The sequence below is a fragment of the Tamandua tetradactyla genome, chromosome 11 (assembly GCF_023851605.1).
Source record: "Tamandua tetradactyla isolate mTamTet1 chromosome 11, mTamTet1.pri, whole genome shotgun sequence".
Lineage (NCBI taxonomy): Eukaryota > Metazoa > Chordata > Mammalia > Pilosa > Myrmecophagidae > Tamandua > Tamandua tetradactyla.
The window spans coordinates 98699166-98718859 of NC_135337.1; the positions used below are offsets into that span (position 1 = coordinate 98699166).

The 19694-nt window shown below is 33.1% G+C and overlaps 1 long non-coding RNA gene and 1 pseudogene across 1 annotated transcript in view; one reads left to right on the plus strand and one right to left on the minus strand.

The window, feature by feature from the left end:
* Positions 1-19694, plus strand: part of LOC143649741 (uncharacterized) — a 46283-nt gene that overhangs the window by 571 nt on the left and 26018 nt on the right. Inside the window, exon 2 of the long non-coding RNA XR_013159151.1 lies at positions 9998-10202. This is a non-coding gene — a long non-coding RNA (uncharacterized LOC143649741). The remainder of the gene's footprint in view (positions 1-9997; positions 10203-19694) is intronic.
* On the minus strand, positions 1461-10861 carry LOC143649740 (olfactory receptor 8U1-like; annotated as a pseudogene).

Genomic DNA, 19694 nt, shown 5'->3' on the forward strand with positions numbered 1-19694 from the left:
TTCCACTTATGGTGGCTAATTTATCCCTGTTACAAGCTCAATGGATTCCCTCCCCTCTCTTTTCTGTGGGTATGATCACATAGCTGCAGTTTTTGTCCACCTATAGGAGTTGAAGATGTAATTGCTGAACAAGGTACATTAAACATCTCTGCTCTTCAGGCACTAAGTGACAGTTATCATAATATAACTGTCATAAATATGGAAATGGCTTTAATGTGCAAAGCAATATGACAAAAGAGAATGGTCCTAAATATCATCATCACCTCACAAGGGGGATCTTGTGCTATTCTGTTATGACAATATAAGAATGTCATACTTATATTACTGATAAATCTCTTCTCTCGTAGACCACCTGAATGATCATGTTCAGGACATAACTACTCCAGTTAATAATTTTAATTTATTTGACCTATTCAGTTGGCTACCTTCAGGAATAGGGTCATGGTTACTAACTCTTTTTCAAACTGGACTTGTCATTTTCCTGTCATTATAACTATTCTTTTTCTTAGTAAATGCCTCTTGCCTCTATGTACATGAATTATAGACTTAAGCTTGAGTTTCACAGAGGAGAAATGTGTAGAACATCTTCCCAGACATGGATAAACACAAATTAGGCAATATGTTAGTCAACATTGTTTGTGTTCATTCATTTATCAACACAGATTTGGAGATGTCATGCACCATGCATCTTAGAGGATGCAAGCAAGAATGTAGAAAATAACTGATATAAGGAGCTAATGAAGTTTTCCAGACCTCTGTTACATGTTACTGAAAATAATTATCTTTCTTTGTCTCCAATGTGTATATTGGAGACAGATTTAAGAATTTTCTACTGCCAACCCACTGGCATAAATAAACCTTCTTTTTCCTGACAACCCTTTCTATGTGTCTGTGCATTAAGCTGCACAGAGAAATGAATCCAGATTTTGGGGTAAGGGGCTCCTTTTCAGCATTATTCTCTTTAATAAAGAAAATTTGTTGTATGTATTAATATGAAACAGTTTTATACTGCCACAATATTTTTCAAGAAATTAAAAATCAGGAACATTTTTTATACTATATATTTTTGCTTTACATTTGGAATATACGGTCAGTGCTATCTTAGAATTCTGAATACTTAATTGGAAGTTGGAGGTGCCTGGACTTTTGTCGATGCACTGTCTGTTCCTAGTTGTCTATCTAGATAATAAAGTTTTTTATATGTTATTCATTTGATTGATGAGAAAACTGGTATAATGTATTTTGAATACATTATACAGAGAATAATATTTTTATTACACTTGTCCTATAAGAAATGAGAGAGTAGATGTATAGCCTTATGGCTACATATACATCTGAAATTTCATTATCCAATGATCAGATAGACATTCACCACTGACTGATGAAAGCAGTCATTCAGCTAGTTTCTATATGGGAGAAAAAATCAGACTATATATAAAGTCCATTTTTATTTAATTGAGTCACTTTCTTAAGTTCATGAACTCAGAATCCTGGTTTCTATTATTGATGACTTTTTTCACGGCATCTTATATCTCCTTGTTCTGAAGGCTGTAGATCAAGACATCATGACCATATATAGGAGGGTTACAAATGGCCACATATTGATCATAAACCATGGAAGCCAGTAGCAAGCATTCAGCTGTCATGAATGCCAGAAAACAGCCTAATTGAGCAGCACACATTGAGGGAGATAATATTTTGTTTGTACAAGAAATTCTATCTTGCATTTCTCAACCCCTTTTTTTTTCAATCCCAAACTGATAAGAACTATATTTACACAATAATGATATACACACAACTGGCATAAAATGAGAGAAAATGCTATTTGCCTTTATTTCAGAAAATGATATCTAAGATGTGTCATTCTTTTTTATTCTATACTATTTCACTTCATTTAAAAAATTTACTTTCACCCCAATTTTGAAATACACTCTTCTATCCTACCTGAGTAGTGTGTGCTCCTATTTTTCTTCTGAGTAGATTTGTGCATCAAAAAATGGCAGGATTTGGGCGGGCCGCGGTGGCTCAGCGGGCAAAGTGCTTGCCTGCTATGCCGGAGGACCTCGGTTCGATTCCCGGCCCCAGCCCATGTAACAAAAACGGGGAAACAGAATACAATAAAACAAGAAAATGTTTAAAAATGTTTCCCTTTCTTCCTTCCTTCCTTCCTTCTATCCTTCCTTCCTTCTCTCTGTCTTTCCTTTAAAAAAAAAAAAAAATGGCAGGATTTTATCAGTGACTCTTTCCCAATGGACTTTAAGAGGCATGATGCAATTAAGATAATCAGAAAAATTGTAACCCATGCTGCATAGGGAGCCCAAGGGAAAATGAAGATGAATTGATATTATTCTCTGTTTTTGAAAAACAACAACTCTAAAGTGTGGCTTTTACTGTGGTATTATTGTTACCCTAACATTGTGTAATTTGTGAAATGCTATTATTTATTTATTGTTCCAATCATTCATATTGTTTTTGTGGGATTTCTTCAGTTGAATTTGGTTTTGAAAGAAAGATAATAATTATATCTTTCAAAGAGATGAAAAACTGACTCTCCCATGAACCTATCTGTGAATTTTGTATGACATAATGCTGCTTCCTTTCTGGTTTATTCTTTGAAAGGCTCATGACATATTTATTTATTCTTCCATGTTATCTCTGTTAGTTATTACATAATTTCTTTATGACCCAGTCTAAAGAACACTTTTCCAGGGTATTGTCTTGTTTGATGCTATGGCCACAGCAAGGCTGTCTGGGAAGAACAGATTTCAATCTTTACTAGGGAATATTGTGCCTCAGAAGAAACTAGTAATGACCCCCAGTTGTGTAAAATGCAATGTAGGGGGACATAAAGGCATTTAGGGGATTATTATCCTATTTCCAAATATACTATGTGTTGCATTTTCCTAACAATTTAGGGAGATAAATATTTAACTGAGAATGGATAAAACACCTCTACTATTTCAGAGGTTTCAAATAGACAGGAGCAGAAACACTTAGCCAAGAATCAAGATAGATGTGAGAAGGATCAGTAAAGCATTTGAGATAAGCCATGTTGTCCAAAGCAAGGAGAAGGTTACATTTCCAAGAATTCAGGATTTGATGATAGATAAGCAACCTGTTATGAATATGATTTCTGGAGAAACAGGGGTGGACTTGTCTGTTTCAGACACTGGATTTGAATATAAACTTTTCCATGTAGTATTCAACTAAATAAATTCCCAACTATAATTTTGGGCTGCAATATAATGGAGTGAGAAGGGTCAATATCTGTCATTCCCTTGTATATGATGCATTAACACATCAGAAACATTGAACTGGGAAAACCATCAAAGGTTTCTAAGTCATAGCCTGATGTCAGCACATTATGTCAGTGTTAATCAGAATAGATGTATAAATATGAACTGTATGCTTGAATTAAAATGATTCTTCCATGTATATATAATACATCATTTTGTTTTAAAATAGCAAGTGCATCTGTTACTGGGGATACCCAGACCTGAGCAGGGGGCCCTTGTTTGTGATGTTGACAAAGGCATAGTGCTGTTGACAACCACAGAGGTGAGCTAAGCAGCTGTATTATTTGCATCTGCAAAAGCAAGGTGTCAGGGGCTGAGCCTAATGCTGCAACACACCAAATCCCTGAGCTATCTTCTACTTTCCCTCTAATACCCAATGCTCCTCCCTTCTCCCCAGCTCACTGCACATTTGCTTATCACTTTATCTTTTATGCAAATGCATTAGCGTGTTCTGGTATGAATGGAAGATCCTACAACTTCATAATCACATGTTCAAAAAATGGCATCTAAACTCTTCCTAGAGGTGGGAAGTTCACTATTATAATAAGCCAAAATTTATCTTAGAACAGGTTAGTCCTTTCTTTGCTTGTTCCAAATTCTGGATTGAACCAGCCTTACAGCTATAGTTCCTGAGGAGGATGTCCTGACCATGGTTCCTTTATGTTGATGGCTGTTTTTTACTTTCTTTTCCATCCTCATCTTCAGTTGGCTGAATGAAGAGAATTCAACATTGTTAGCTTGGGTATGGGAGGGCCCATTGTTCTCATCATGGGTTTTATTGGTCTCGCACCTGCTGCTGATGGCCAAGTGGCCTATATTAATTGTGTCTTACTATTAAATACCATGACTTGTCTGATATTGGGACACTAGATCAAAAACTAAGATGCCATTCATAAAAGGTTTAGGGGCATTAGTGGTTCTCTTGGGACAATGCATTCAACCCTAATCATTCATAACTTTGAACTAAAAACATGAGGATTCCCCCAAACTATCATTGATTTTACAGCTCCAATTTTTAAATGTCTACTCTAAAACACAAAATAAATGTAAACAATTATTTACAGATTACATGATAGAAGACATTTTAATCTGTCAGGAAAGACCAATGCTACAGTGTTTTAGATATGTGCACAGACAACTTTAACTGTGAATTCTGCATACATTTTACTTCTAGTCTTGATTAAGGTTAATTTCAAAGGGTTTTTATTCAGAGCTATATAAGAAAGGAACAACAGGTAAGGTCAAGAATCAAAAAATGACTTTGTTATTACAGTTTAATTTCTTAAAGGAAACATTTTCTAAGATGTCCCATATTTTACCTCACTGTGCTGGACAGTTATACAAAAGTATTTAGCTGACATGCAAATTGGTAGGGAGCCCTTTATTTGGTCAGGAGCATATAATTTACTAATTTCTTCAGTTCTGGCTACCATCTATCTGATAAGTGGTCATATAGAAGTAGAAGATTGTAGTGATTTTTTACTGTTTTACATTGCCTTGGTGTTTTAATTGATTGAAATTTATTTTGACAGTTCTCAGCTATATATGGGTGGCAAAAAGACAAGCAGTACAAAATGGTATATAGTAAAGAATAAATCTCCTTCATCACTAACTCCTCACCCCATTTCCCTTAAGCAGAGATAACTTCCATTATTATCTTTATAGTATATATTTTTAAATGTGCTATGTAAATTCATGTTTATGAATACGTAAGATTGAATTCAAATGCAATGAACAAAAGTTGTAGTAACTTGTAAGGTTATGTTTTTATATGTTCCTTAAACATTAGTTTTTTATAGGACTTCAATGGCTCTTGTCAGGTCAATTATTATCTCCCCGTTTCTCAACTTGTAGGTAAAATAATTCAACATAGTTCAACAAAGCTAGGGGAAGAAGAGTGGTTTACTAGAAAGGGGACATATAGGAGAACTTTTAAGGTGAAGAAAGTGTTCTGTGTGGTACGAGGCAATAGAGACTTGACTTGATTCATTTGTCAAAAATCCATAGAACCGTATCCAACAAGTAGTGAATTTTAATATAGATAAACAATTTAAAAAATCAACCAGGTGGTCAGGAGATGGAATGCATAGTATGTCAAATGAATCTGGTTGCATTCTAAATCTATGACATAACCACAATGGAATGTGTGGGGAATTAGCTGACATAAGTAACTTTGAAAAATGCTATTTTTACTAAATATTGTGATATTGTAGAAAAAGAAACTATACATAGATCTTGCACTCTAGTTGGTAAATTTTTTTCTCATAGGGTTATGAGTTAACAATTGTAAACTGCTGTACATGTATATGGTAGTTAAACAAATAAGCAGTTCTTGGTTGATAAGAACAAGGCTTCTCACTGTAGGAGGGAAAAGTTTCAGAGAAACATGAAATGAAGACTGGAGTGAACCATGAAATACTGGAATAAAGTGATCGGAAACTTCAGAATGAACTCAGAATTTATATGCAGTGTTCTCTTCAGTTGCCTACTAGAGAATTTTCCACAACATTGTGTTTTCTCCCTGTTTAGTTAGAGCTTGTGAGCTTCTTTCCCCCCAGATTCTAATTTGGAAGCTCAGGAGAGCTTGTAAGAAAATTTCACAGCATCCCTAATTAGACAGTAACATTGGTGTTCACTTATTTCACATTTCTTGTGTAGTTTGTGAGAACTTTGGGGTTATGTCCCTATGAATAAAGTAACCATGGTGAATAGTGTGTAGAGGTTCCTTCAAATTTAGGAATGAATTATAACAACAGATTATGGCAATTATGACAATGGAATCCCTTGGATCCCTAGAAGGTTGTTATTAAAATAACCTTATTACAATAATATATGAAAATTAATTTTAGATCATATATGACAATGTTCATGATACAATATTTTTATAGTGAGATTATGAAAGAAAAATTATACTTCTTAATATTTTTAAAAGGATAAACAATTTCCCAAGCAATATGAGTCAACCAGATCTCAAATTTGTCAAAGGCAAAATCTCATTTTTGATCTTTGATTTTTCAATTGATAATGTCATGCATTTCCTGGTGGGCCTTGGATTTCCTTGAGAATTACAGTAATAAACTTGTTTATAATTAGGGGTACATGTACATCTGATTTTATAAGGAATGGTAGAGCTTCAGGAATGGAACAGGTGCATTACTGGTGAGAGAGGCCTCCATTTGGAAAGAACTGCTAGAATGCTTATTAGAAGGTGAAAATCAGAGAATCGCTGGACAGAATAAGGTAGGACAGTAGATTACATTTAGCCCTATAGTTTGCAAATGGTTTTTTGAATAAGAATAGGATTTTGCTAACTCTGTGAATTCTACTTGTTGCTGAGTGACCTGGCAGGAAGATGTCTGGAAAAGTAACAAGGTGATCTGCTATTCCAGAATAGGCAAACAGGAGCCTCACCAAAAAATCTTAAAAGGAAGATCTGGGGATGAGATTTCCATAACGATTGCCATTTAATGATCTAGACCACATTCATATGCAGGGCTCTGTGCATGTCCCAGAATGATCTGAGAAGACACTGATACCTCATCTGTACAGACTTGAGGTCCTGTTCAAGAAGGAAGTAAAGAAAGACAGATTTGTTACCTGTCTGAACATTGAGGGCATACACACCACAACCCCAATCACCATAGACAGTCATCAAAAGATAGAGGCAATGGGTGGGCCATGGTGCTCAGCAGGCAGAATTCTCGCCTGCCATGCCAGAGACCTGGGTTTGATTCCTGGGGCCTGCCCAAGTGAAAAAAAAAAAAGATAGAGGCATTGGCTCAAGGAATTTAAGAAAATTCTATCCAATCATCAGTTAACAGAGCAGAGAACTCCAGGGTCTATATAATAGAGGAAAAATGAAATTAGTTCAAAAGAGTTAGTAAATAAAGCAACAACAAAGCAAAAAAATACCTGGTGAATGTGGGTGTGTGGTGGGGAGCAGGGGATTCTGATTTCAGAATTGCAACATTACATCAAGAAAAAATCAAAAGGGAAACAAAGAAACAGGAAACTATAGCCAAGCACAAAGAAAAATAGCAGTCAATAGAGAGTGTCATGAAGAGATCCTAGATTTTGGACTTCCAAAACAAAGGCTTTAGGTATCCTCTTATTAATATATTTTAAAAACACTGAAAGAAACCATATATAAAGAATTAACAGAAAATATGAATACACATCTTACCAAATAAAGAAAATTACTAAAGCAATAATTTTTCAAAAATAGGTCAAACAGAAATTCAGAAGTTAAAAAGTATAGTATAAATATAGTACCTGAATTGAAAATTTTACTGGGTGGACTCAATAGCAGATTTGATGTGCTAGAATAAAGAATCAGTGAACTTGAAAAATAGGTAAATAGAATTTATCCCAGCTAAATAATAGAGAATGAGGAAAGGTTGAAAAAAGTCTCACAGACCTCTGGAAGCAATAAAGTTAAATGGGAGGCCCAAGCAAAGAGAAGGGCAAAATATATTTGAAAAATCAGTGGCCAAAATGTCTCCAATTTGATAAACAAATCAAAGAGGCTCAACCAAACCCAAGTTGAATAAGAAACAGAGATATTTTCACTTATGCAGATTATAGTCAACAGTTGACAGCCAAAGACAGAGAAGTTCTTAAAAGCAGCAAGAGAAAATAGCTAAGCCTTATAGGATTACCATAATAAGATCAAGAGTTGACTTCTGAAACAACGAGAAGGCCATGAGATGAAATGTTCAAAGGGCTGGTGGAAAAATAAAGGCCAAACTAAAACACTATACCCAGCAAATTACCTTTCAAAAATAAAGGTAACTTAAAAACCTGCCCAGGTAAACAATATTGAAATCATTCATTGCTAGCAGATATGCTTTAGAAGGAGTACTAACAGAATCTCATCAAAGGAGAGTAAATTACTCCATGTGGTAACTTCAATCACAGAAATAAATGAGGCTCATTGGAAGTGGTAGCTAGTTTAGATGTCAGTGCATGTAAAAGACTGTAGCATATACATATGTGTGTGAGAGTGTACTTATACTTTTATTCTCTTCATTTATTTAAGTGATATAAAAGTGTACATCTACACAATTTATGACAACGCTGTGTTATGGATTTGTAGCATATATAGAAATTATATATGTACATACCATAACAGTACAAATTAATGAGAAGAAGGGAATGGAGCTATTTTGGGGTGCAGTTGATATTATTTATTGGTGTTCTGTTTTATTAGCTGAAAGTAGATTGGGTTAAAGTAACTGAACATTGAAATCCCTATAAAAAAGTTATCTCTATTTCTATTTATATCTCAATACCTATCTTTATATTGGTATCTATCTTTATATATGTATATCTATGTGCATATATGTGTGTATATATATTTCATAATACAGAAATTAATTCCATATGCTTTTTAACATGTAAGAAGACAGTAAAGCTGAAACAATGAAACAAAGTAAGATGAGCTATTTAGAAAACAATTAGCAAGATTACAGGTATAAATTCAACCATATTGATAATCACATTATATACAAACGCACCAAACTACTACAATCAGAAGGCACGGTTTTCAGAAATAATTTGAAATGTAAGATCTGATTATTAACTGTCTACAAGAGAAACAATTTAGATTCACAAACAGAAGTTAACATAAAAGGATGGAAAAAACCGTCCATGCAAATAAAACCATGAGAACTATATTAAAGTCATATAAAATCAATTTTACCACAAGCAATGCTGCTAGAAACTGACAGGAATATTTAATAATGATAGAAAAACATGACATCACTATAAAAATTTTAAATTTATGCACAATTGACAAATGAATTCATAATTCCATGAAATAAAAGTAAAAAGCTGATAAAGTGAAATACATAATTTAACACATAAATGGGAGTATTAATATATAATTCTTAAAAATTGATAGTAAAGCTAAGAGAAAATAGCAAGGATATGGAATAATTGAACAGCATTATCAACTAGCCTAAATGAAATCATCTATAGATCACTCTGCCCAACAACTGTTTCAGAAATGATTGTTTGGGAAAATGTTATCAACTTTGGCACTATGACCATTTTACAGTGGATAATTCTTCCTGCGAGGATATCATGTGCATTTTAGGACTTTTAAATAGAATCCTTGACTTCAACTTTTAAGGTATCATTGACATCCTCCCCCCACATTTTCTTACTCCCAACCCTTCCATTCTGCCATCAGCACAATCAACAAGGTTTCCAGACATTTCTTATTGTTTCCTAGTGGAAGGAAGAATCACCTTAGTTGAAACCACTGGCTTATAGTCATTTCTTGACTTTTAATTTGGAATATATTTTTACAGATCTCCTAGAATCCTGAGCTTTGTACTCAAAGCACCTACACTTTTAATCCATTCTTGGCCAGTACCTAGTTAGGTGTCCATCAGATGAGATAAATTATTTTTATATAGTCTTCATTTGAGAATTGACAAATGATATAATTATAATATTATCTTCTAAATATAAATATAATTTTAAGATGAACTAATTATAAAGAATACAGAAAATAATTACATTTTCCATAATTCTTTATCAATCACCAACAAAGACCAAGGCTAGCTTTAATAATAGTTTAAAGAGAAATCATGAATGAAAGTCTGCTTTTGTTTATTTTCTTAATTTCATGGGCACAAAATATTGTTTCCACTGGTGATTTTCCTCAGAGCCTCTTTCTTTTCCTTGTTCTGGAGGCTGTAGGTCAAGGGGTTCAACATGCAGGTGATCCTGTATAGAAGATGGAGGTTATCTTGTCTATGTCGAGGGAATGGTTTGGGCTTGTCTCTAAGTGCATGAAGATCAAGGTGCCATAGAAAATGATACCAGCCAGCGTGTGGGAGCTGTATGTGGAGAAGTCTCTGTGCCTTCCCTCAGCTGAGTACATCCTCCAAATGGCAGGTAAAATGAACATGTAGGAAGCAAACACAATCAGATCTGAAGAAATGACTGGTATATTGGGACAGACCAAAGCTCATAGCTGTTTAGAGTGAATGTCTGAGCAAGTTAGCCTGAGGAAAGTCATGCCATGACATTAGAAATGATTGGTGTGATTGGAGTGACAATGAGACATAGAACATGAGGATGGTATGAAACAGTGCCATAAGGAAGCTATAGTGATAAGCAGCCACTACAGCTGAATGCAGATTCCTGGGAGCATTGTGATCATATACAGGAGGGGTTTACAAATGGTCACATATTGATCAGAGGCCATGGGAGCCAGCAGCAAGCACTCTGACAAACGAAAGTGAACCAGCACCTTGGGTAACACAGACTTTGAAGGAGATAGTATTTTATTTACTTAAGAAATTTCCAAGCATTTTGGGTATAATGACAGAAGCATAACAGAAATCAACAGAAGCTGGATTGCTAAGAAAGAAGTATATTGGGGTATTAAGTCTTGTATCTGTCCTAATGAGCAGACTCAAGCCCAGGTTGCCCACTATTGTGCAAAGATAGATGGAGAAGAGAACCACAAAGTGGGGCATCTTCAGCTCCTGATGACCTGTGAGGCCCACAAGAATAAACTCTGTCACCTGGGTGCAATTTTTCTGAGCCATGTGTCTTTCCAGAATTTCAGGATGAGGAAGAGGAAGAGTATTAAGCCCAGACTGCCTTTCTATAAATGGTGTTTTATACTTTAATATCTTATAAAGAGGTTTTGTTGCTAATTTAGGGATTGCTAGCAAACTTTTATCTAGGAGTGGGAAAGAATGCAGACAGAGATATTGGTGGGAAAGGAGTGTTCTATCCCCCAAGATCCATTATATAGAAGTTCTGAAATAGTCTGCATTGCCGTAGTTTCCATTCAAAATGTTTGTACATTAAATTATTTAAAGCTACTACCAGACTTGTTAAAAATGTTTAATCTGCTGTTTTGATTAAAGAAATAACATTAATAATAGAGAGGAAAACAAATTTGCACTGGCTTTGCTCTGGCAGATCTGCCGTTCTTTGTGTGGACGTAAAGTCCACATTGCTGTAATGCTGACAGAAATACAGTTATGTATATTTCTGATAAAGAGAGGTCACTATAGGCATTGATAACATTCATAATTAAGTTAATAACATAAACACAAAATATGGGAGTAAGTCTTTATGAAAAGAAGAATGAGAAATGCACTGTAGGTATTTATCACATTTTTCTCACTAATCTCTTTTGTCATAATAATATCATTATTCCCATTTTACATATGAGGAAGAGTAGCTTGAAGGAGAAATAATTGAAATAAAGTCAGAAAATTCTTGTGTACTGCAGCATGGTTTCATACTATCTGCTTCTCACTCAGAAGTCCAAACTCCTTATCATTATATTTCCAATATTTTTTATTTATTCTGTTGTTTGACACCTAAATTTTTTCAGGCTTTGCCTGATATAATGCTACACAAATACTTTCATCTCTAATGAATGAATTTATATTATCCAAGGGAAGAAATTCTCAAATAATTTTAAAATATATTGCAAATTAGATAAAATTACTGTTTGTTTCCCAAGAGTTTAGCATCAATTTATACATTTTTTTCAACTTCAACTTTTATTAAAGAAACGCAAGTTCAAATTATATTTGGTGTATTACTGCTTTTGTTAATTTGGAAATATATGTTTACTCATATGTTTCCACTCATTTTAATATTTGAATTATTGAATATCCAAATAAAACTAGGTTTCTAGAGATTAATATCCCTAAATGTCAAACATCAAGTATCATACTTCTTTTTCTTCCTTTCATCTCCTTCCCTTTCCTTTTCCCTCCTTGTCTCCTATAAAATTGAAATCAAAGTTTTCTCTTAAAAAAGTCATACACTTGCTTTATATATTTAGAAATTATACTGATTATAAATATTGTATAAGTAGAATATGTGTATATTGCATGACATTTATTTTCCTTAGAATTTAGTAATAGCTCTTGAATACTTACAACGCTTGCTCAATTTATATAAAAAACTTAACATTATGGATGTTTTGTTTGTCTGAATTGTTTCAATTAATGTGTCTATTGAGCAAGTACCATGTAGTAACTTTCAAAGAATACAAATTCACCTTAATTTTTTCCTAAATGAATTGTTGCTTTCTCATTTGAAATATTAATACAGATGGGAATATAACATCTGTATTAGTGATGCTATTCGGATAGCAATGTGCAAATGGAGGGAAATCAGTACCTAGAAGCCCTTTCAGCCCAAATCTTTAATTTTCAGGTCAAAAAAATGAAAGTCAATTTTGAGGAAAAAAAAAGAATGATGAAAGAGAAAATAGGAAAAATGATGTTTTTGTTAAGGGCATGTTCTCTAGATTCAAAGATTTTTAGCCACAAACAATGAAAAGAAGTGCTTATCACAAGAAAATATAGAGCTAATAAATATACCCAGAATAATATTTATCTGGCATGCATTCATCTTGTGAATTCCTTTATTATATTTATGATATTATGTTCTATTAAATCTAAAGAATGTTCAAGAGCCTATATATTAAATTTATATTCTGCTAGTAGTTACAGATACCAATTCAATAACTCCACCCTAGACCACCATCCAGCACTGTTTTCATTAATACAAGGACATAAACTCCTCACATATAAACAGCTCCCAAAACATTTCCTGGTCTGACCTGAACCTATGATTCAACATTTTATATTTAAAATGTCTCTTGATTATATTTAACTTCCACTTCCATGGAAAGCTATTGAAATTCATTCATTCACTTGTTCTTTCACTCTTGATCACTTATTAACTTCAAGACACTGCTAGCAGGTTGAAGATAAAGCAGTCAAAGAAGAGACAGTAGACTAGACTGGAAAGAAAAAAATTCCTTATCCAACTTTTTTCCATTTTTCAGGTCTATTTTCCTCTCTGGTTTTTCTCTTCTTCCAAAATCATATTTTCATGCATACCAATAATTTGTATTCATATTGAAAGTAGAGCAGATATTATATTTGAAAGCATTCATGACTATTCCTAATCTAGCCCTTGAATATTACCATAGTTTAATATATCCTCAACTAATAATGGAAAAATATTTACTTATTGCAACAATACAAATTACAGTTTTGACATGAATTATACTGTAGTCAACCAGGGGCCTGATTTTTCCAATCTACCTCATAGATTATTCAGTGGAAATTTATGTACTACAATATAATACAAAATACTTTCCATCATAACACACATACACAAAACTGAAATAAAATGATCTTTAGTTAGAAAAGGTACTCCAAACACTTTTATTTCATTCCTTTGTGTTACATTTTAAGAAATCTTGAGCTGCTATGATGGCTTCATCACCCAACAATGAGTAACCACCTGGGTAGAATATAAACCTACTAGAAAAATTATATCTTGGGATTCCAAATTAAGGTAAACACTTGTGATGTTATTCCCTGTTTATTGAAGAACTACAGCTCTCAAGCTTTGCTTTTCATATGGCATCATGGCCCTATGGACTCCCTAACTCTCAAAGTATTATTATTATTAGAAATTTCTTTCTTTTATTGTAGGTGTTGATAATTGATGTCAGACTTAGAATTTGTATTTGAAAAGAAAGAGGGTAGAAGTTACCTTGTGGAAATGCTACAAATGTCCTTCTAAGAAATGTTCATACAACTTCTCCTGGGAGCCTTATATCAACGCTGTAGGCACAAGGCATTTAGTAAAAAATCTGAGCATATGCTTACATCCCAGGCACTCTGAATTAAATGGTGAATAAGAAATGTATTGCCAATTTAGTGTGTGAAGAAGAATCAACTTGTGTGTTTTGTTTATTGATTATGAGTTTTTAAATTTTCTCCTTAATTTTCTACTAAGTACATTTCTAACCATAACAGTAGGCTTTAAAATAATGAGGAGAGGGACATAATCTTACGTTTATTAACAGAACATTTTATTGAAACAGAAAATGTAGCAAATGTTTAGGAATCACAATCTGATTACATTGTGTGGGTGACAATCAAGATATATATGTGTGGATAGTATGTTTCAGATATTAAATAATTCTACTATACAATGCTTTTAAAGAAAAATGGCAAATATGTTCAGTGCATTTGGCCAAATGTCCCATCTCTACTTGTACCTTCTTTTAAAATGCCATGAATTGTGGTCTGCTATCACAACACTTGATCAATAACTACAGAATAATACTTACAATAAACAAACAAATAACTTAGGGGCAGGGTAGTATCCCTGAACAAGTCCTACTAACCTAAATGCAATAAAAAGGTAATTCTTACTCATGAATCCAATGAATTTAAAACATGTGAGTAGTCAAGAATCATGTTTAATTCCCAAATTCATTTTTAAATTTTGGCTTAAGATATAATATAAGGTCATACAATTAAATACTCAGTAATAGAAGGCATTCTATAGAGGGTCATAAAGTGCCAAAACCACGTCTTTATACAAGATACAGGAAATTTTTAAAGTGAATCAAGCATAAAATCATTTGATGTCCTTGTTCAATATAAATGTATAGGTTTCTAATTTATAGCTGTAGCAACCACTGGGTCCTTATGTATCTCATGGCTTAGGCTACTTTGCCATACCACTTTCCTTAGCTTCATGTATCATCCCAAATAAGATTTGTGGGATAAAATATCATGAATGAACATAAGATAAAGATCTTGTCCAGCAAATAGAGGTTGGCTGCTCAGTATAACAAATTTAACATAGTAAATTGAGGATATCCCTTTTAACATCTGACTGGAACAATATAATGATTGATCAAGGAGGAAATTTATACTGAAATATATTATTCTTATTTTTAGTGGTTCTTTGCGGTTCCATACTTAATGAGGATTTTTAAATTTCAGAGAAACAAGAGATTTAACACTTCTATGTGGCCTCCTTGCTCACTGAAACATCTGTTACAGTTGCACATTCTGCAGCTAGAGCCTGCCATATAATGTTGTCTTAAAATAAGCATGAATGCCAAATGTGAACTTTGTCACAATGTTAATTTAACTTATCAAATAAAACTTTTTTCTGGGATTTCTCACATTTCTTCTCCATAAATTGGAGGAATTTAGAAGATAATCCTTTGGATGCTTTATTAATTAATAGAGAGCAGTTTATTCATTGTGTTCTTTGTACTAGCTGCTTCTGTTCTCACTGATATCTAGCCAATAGATGAGGACATTCCAGTAAAAGAAAGGATTTAGAAAGACTTTATTGCCTTTATACACCTCGTACATGGTGGAAAAAATGTTATTAACTACCAGTGTGTCGGTCTCAGGGGAACAATTTCAACACAATGATGACACTCAATGGTCATGGTGAAATAAAGTTTTAATGGCTTGCCTAGGCTCATTCAGCAGGTTCATCATAGCTCAAGACGCTATAATGTGGTTTTATGTGCCATCATTTTAAAGTATCTTGGTTTTTTTTTCACTCCAACTCATCCTCTAAAATTCTCTGCCTGGATCACTACATTCTAGATGCATTTGCCTTCTGGTTATTTCTAAAACATGTCCATCATGTTCAAGTCTCAAAGTTTGTACACCAGTAGCTGTCTCTGCCCTATTTTAGTTATAAGGTTTCCTCATCCTTGGATAGCACTTTACATACTTCCCTATTTTTCATCAAACTCCATGCCAAAGTAGAAATTCCACAAGGGAAGAAATTGCTTTGTTCGCCATTATATTCTTGTAATCTAAAACAAAGTGTTTTAAAAATTAAGTACACAAAACATACTTTTTAAAAGTGCAGAATATGAATTTTCCTGTATTTATGGGCATTTTTATTGAAAATGATATTCGCTTATGTTTTATCACTTTTTCTGATTCAGGAAAAAATATTAAATCCAAATCAAACCCCATTTTCAGTTTTCATTGTCAAGTTTTATATTTGAAAATTTTCCTTGAAATTTCAGGAATATTCCTACCTAGATGAAGCCTAATGGTTTTATTGAATTTTTCTGAGTCCAGACCACATTATCATTACTATTTTTATGACAATAACTATAATAATTTAATAAGTATATCATGCATCAGCCATATTCATAAGTCACAGAGGCATCTTCTCATACATTTGGAACATGGGTTAACAGAATTCAAAGAAGGACTTAATTAATGAACTGAATGTAACTAGCATCTTGCAAACCACAGAGGAGAGGTTTGCTTACAAATAGTCCAGAGCTCTTGCCAACCTATGGGAGGATTTGTGTTTCATAAACATTGTTTTTGTCACTTTGAATTGGCAGAGTTTGCCAATGTCATTGAACTTTTAAATCCTCATTTGAAAGCCTTGGAGAGTGTGAAATAGGTATGCTTTGACTCATATCTAGTATCAGAAGTTCTTACTGGGATACTATTATTAATCTCAATTCCCTCCTGAATTTTGATAGTGGATTTATAGGTGAGAACTTTGGGTGTTGAGCCTATCTGAACAAAATAATTACAGTATATTGCTTCAGACATCTTCATATTTGGGGAAACATAACACAGTTGACATAGAATTCTTAGAATCCCAAGTCTTTCAGCAAGATCAATGTCATTTCAATAAATTAAAGAAACAGTATTTTAAATTAGACACACAGAATAACTGTTATAATCTATTTTTAGAAAAAAATCATTAAAAATAAAATATTTTTAAAATCATAAGAGGAATGATCATTTGTCCAAGAAATACAGCCATGTATGTCTCAAATTCTGTCAGCTGATAAAATTTCCATTCAGACTAAAGGATTTATGATTGGCAGTTTAGGGCAAGCCTTTCCTGGTACAATTTGGGTTATCATGAGTTTCACTGTAGTCAATAAAATTGTCTGTCTTAGGAAGTACTAGGGGATGTTTTTAAGGATTGAGAGAAATTCAATCATGTGCCAGGGGTAATATTAGTGAGAAAAACTTCATAGGCGAATCAAAATTTCTGGATACCTCTTTGCGAATTGTCAGAGAATTACTAAACTGGGTGAGATTGTAGAATATATTAAGTCACAAAGTTTCCAGGAAGTACTTGAGTGCCAATTTGTGAGACAATCTTCCTTACAAAAGAATTCAAAGTAATAAACATAAAAGGAAAATGAAGGAAATAGGAAATTACCAATAGAACTCCCTGGTAAAAATAGTCACAAACAACATCCATTAATTAATGTTAAAGTCAGTGGGAAAAGCTTTAAGAGGTTATTTGAGACTCCCATCATGGATGGTGAAGGACAATTTTTTTCATATATTATACCATATTAGTAGGTGTGTTTTTCTAAATCTTATGCAATTTTATTTTGTTTATAATTAAAACCAATCCAAGGTTTGCATAAATATCAGAGAGGTATACTGAAGACAGCTGGCATCATCCTGAGATCCTAATAGCTCATCTTTTCCCAACTACTCATTCAAAGACATTTCATTGTGAGTTTTAAATCAGCTTTCCTGGGAATATTTACACCATGGGAGTCAACATAAATGTCAAAGCTTTTCATCTTATTTTTCAAAGAGTTGGTTGTGAAACACTTATCAGCACACAACTAAGTCTCTCCCCTGTTTAACATTTTGTTTGTTTGTTTGTTTGCATGGGCAGGCACTGGGAATTGAACCTGGGTCTCCAGCATGGCAAGTGAGAATTTTGCCACTGAACCACTGTCACACTGCCCTGTTTAACATTTTTATACATTACTATATATAATATTTTAATATATTTTACTATTGGAATGATAAATATCCCTATTACAACATCCTTTGGGAGGCTCATATAATGGTAAATTTATGTAAAATAACTCTCTCATTATATACAACAATGTTAATGCTGTGAACTTATAACAAAATTAAGAAAATAAATGTATTTTAACTGTTTTTGAAACTGTCCAAAGTGGCAGCTACCTGAATATATTTTAAATGATATTTGTTTAACAGTGTAATGACTGCTTTCATTGTAAAATAAAATAGGGCCATTAAAGAGTATAACATGTATACATTGATGGATATTAAAATTTTATAATATAATTTGCTAAAACAAAAATCCTATTAATTAAGTTATATGATGATAACTCTTTTTTATATGTTCACTTGTCATGATCCATGGATGAAAGACAAAACATGAAAGCTTCAATTTTCTGTGCCAAAATTTGAACATTATTTTGGTTGATTCATCCAAGGATCAGGGAATCAGAATCCACATTATTTTATATAAAATATCCAGTATAAGAAATTACAAGACATTCAAGGAAGGCATGCATTATGATCCTTAAACAGTGGAAATTAAGGAGTTAATATAAACTGTGTTTCAGTTCCTCAATATCAGAGTTAGCAGACAAAATCTTCAAGGTAGTAGTGAAAAATGCTCAAAATATTAAAGAGAATTAAGTTTAAAGAGTCAAAGGAAAGTGTGATTAGAATGATTCATTAAATGAAAATAAAAAAATTTATTGAAAAATTGAAATGCCAGAGTTGTAATAAATGGAAAGATTTGTAAAAAACAAAACAAAACATGCATACATGTGTTTAACAGCAGATTTAATATGGCAGAAGAAAGAATTAACAGACCTAAAAACAGATCAATAGAGATTATGTAAACTGAAAATAGAAGGAAAAGTGAAGAAGAATGAAAAGAACCTCAGACACCTGCATTGCCAAGCATGCTGACGCATGCCTTATAGGAATTCCACAAGATGAGAAGAAAGGGGAAATAATACTTTGCAGAATGGTGGCTGAAAACTTCTCAAATATGATGAAAAGCATTAATATATACATCCAAGTACTTCAACAAAATCCCAGCATGCTTAACCTAAAGAGATCCACACTTTTAGGCAAATTATTATTAAGCAGAAGTAAAGAAAGGAAACCTTGAAAATAGCAAGACAATAAGATTCATCATGTCCAAGGGGACCACAATAACATAGTAGCTGGTATCACATTAGATATAATAAAAGCCATAAAACAGTGGGAAAACACATTGAATGTCCAAAAGACACAAAAATTCCAGTGAAATAAAGACATCCACTGATAAATGAGGACTAAAAACATTTGTTGCTAGCAGTTCTGCCTCAAAAGAAATATTAAAGAAAACTTTTCAGGTTGTAGGATGAATGCATCAGACAACTGAATAATTGAAATAATTGAGTAATTGAAACCCACATGAAGAGATACAGAACATGGGTAAATGCTGATATGTGGGTCAATTAAAAGACTACATACTTATATTTTTCTCTTTTCTTCTGTTAACCATTTTAAAATAAACTTAACCAAACAGTAATTACAAAACTGTGTATTTGAACTGCAACATATAAAGATGTAGTACATATGACACTAGTAACATGGTAGTGAATTGACATTGGAAGGAAGTTTCTAATTTTATTGGAATTAAATTAATATGCAACTATTTTAATTTAAGATGTGTATTGTAATACCCAGAGCCACAACCAAGAATATAACTCAATATTATAACAAAAAAATCCAACAAAGGAATTAA